Here is a 2,307-nt window from a genome sequence, read left to right as displayed (position 1 = left end):
GAAAATGCCCACTGTACTGAATATTGTAAGGATGAACAATCTAAATCATTAAAAGCCATGAATTTACAATCATTATATCCTTCCTCTATTTTCCATCCCTTTTTTTATGAACTTGAATGCAGACATCCATTAAGCTAATGAGGAAAATGGAGCTGAATTTGCTCTCGTCTGCCTGGAATGGCTCCCAATGCTGCTTGGTTCAATAGTCAGTAAGCTTTAAATCTGACTTTTTGTAGAGTTTCCATAAATAACCGGCTCAGATTCAGAAAGGTCCGAACACCCCAAATTCCTACTGAAGTCAGTAAGAATAGTGTCTATCAAGCTGCTCTCCAAGTTTTGTCCCTTTATCTTGTATCAGAAGGACTTCCTCTACCATTAAAAACAATCTCCAGACAAAAACTAAGTTTCTTTTTCCCTGAGTTATAATGACTAGATTATCTTGTAGTATTGACATAAACATTTCAAAAGACAAGAAGAATCATTATGATGTCTCCAGCGATGGTTATTAATGACACAGTCTTTAGAAGCTGTACAGTTGTTCTTAATTTCTCTACTCTCAGTAGAGAAGAAAAAAGTCATTTATCTGTTGTTTTTCTGGCAGCTGTTGCTACTTAAGCTTCTTAAAGCACAACTAAAAGAGTATAATAGTAACTTAAGACATCATCAACTTAGCTTTAGTGTTGGATCTCAGGACAGGTTCCTGATTTCAACCAGTGCTTACACTGTAATCAGCAGTGGAAATAATTTGAAACTGCTCTGCCTACACAAGCAGAGCTGATTCCCCTGAGGTCAAGGGAAAGGTTCCCACTGACTTCAACAGGCTTTGGATTAAGCTTTGAGTACGGAGCTGCGCAGGGTAAATACCAGTGACAGAATCTGAGGCTCTGCCAGATAAACACAGAAAGAGAAACAGGGAATTTCAGAATGCTTCATTCCTGGAAGAGATGAGACTTTCTATCCTTTGTTTTTTAGCTCTAATTATTCCCCATACAAAAAAAAAAAAAAAAAAAAAAGGGTCAGGAGGAAAGAAACAGAATAAAAGACTAAATTTTTCTTTTTGCTCTCAAATCTTCAACAGAATGTGAATACGTTCATGAGAAACCAATCTGTTTTAAATACTCTTTACTCTACTAACAGTGACAGCAACCAAAACATAAGAAAGTATGATCTAGGAAAACAGTCAATGGTGTTAGAACCCATGTACAATTCTTCTAAACAAAGTTTCAGGTTAAATGTCAGAATACACACTGGAGAATTCCATTCCCCATCAGCATCTATTTTGTGCTTCTTTGGAAACTGTCTGACAATTAATACTGGGATATCCTCTTCAATACAATATATAAAATTACCCCTCCCTTTTATCAAATTTGGGAATATGAAGAGCCAAGAAATATCCCTATTATTGAATGGTCTTTTTATTGAGATAATAGTAAGACATCCCTCTAAAAATTGATTTTGTGTGGGGACATAGCAAAAATTCCAATTTATATTGAGTGATGTTTCTCTTAATTTTCTATTGGTTTTCATATTTGTAAATTAGTTAAGTGTTAATGCCTTCTGAATTACACTAGATTTAAAAATTATCACAAAGGGGAGCACAATACCTTGAAAATAAATAATTTATATACTAGACCAGAATTAAATACATTGATTTATTTGCATGACATAGGCTGGAATGTATTAAAATATCACATTAGGCACTGTAAGTGCTGAAACGTTGTATTCTTTAGATCATCAATGGGTCAATCACTGTTTTTGTCTTCAAACACTTTCTGCTCAAGCAGACATGCAGACAAAGCAGCACCTGTATTAAATTTATTGTGGCACATTAGTGTTTTTAAGATATAACAAACAGATAATTTTTACCAGAAAACCAGGTTTGAACAAAGGCTGGAGTAGGGAAGCAAGTTCATAAGGACTGTGAACTTCCAATGCAGAGGAAAACATTTGTCCTATTCTGAGCCAGAAAGCACATTCATCTTTCCCAGTGTCAGCAGTGCAAATACGTGCAATTTACACATTATTGTCAAAGCTTCTGAAAAAATGTGGCCCTTGAGGCTTTCTTCTTCAGCAAATACAAAGTTAAGCTTCCCACTAACATTTTTTTTTTTTTGGTGGGAATCACATAAAAGCAGTTGGGAAGCACAATTAAAAAAATCCCTCGACTGTAACCCATTCACCACATCTCCAAGCCCAAACTTAGCAGGAAAATAATAGTGATACACTCGGGTTGCCTTACCATGGCATGCCTAAAAAACTCATCTTGACAACTAGATTCTTAAAGCATGGGGCCAAATTCAGTGCAAT

Source organism: Charadrius vociferus, unplaced genomic scaffold (assembly GCF_000708025.1).
Source record: "Charadrius vociferus isolate BGI_N301 unplaced genomic scaffold, ASM70802v2 scaffold13, whole genome shotgun sequence".
NCBI lineage: Eukaryota > Metazoa > Chordata > Aves > Charadriiformes > Charadriidae > Charadrius > Charadrius vociferus.
This window is presented reverse-complemented; position numbering follows the sequence as displayed.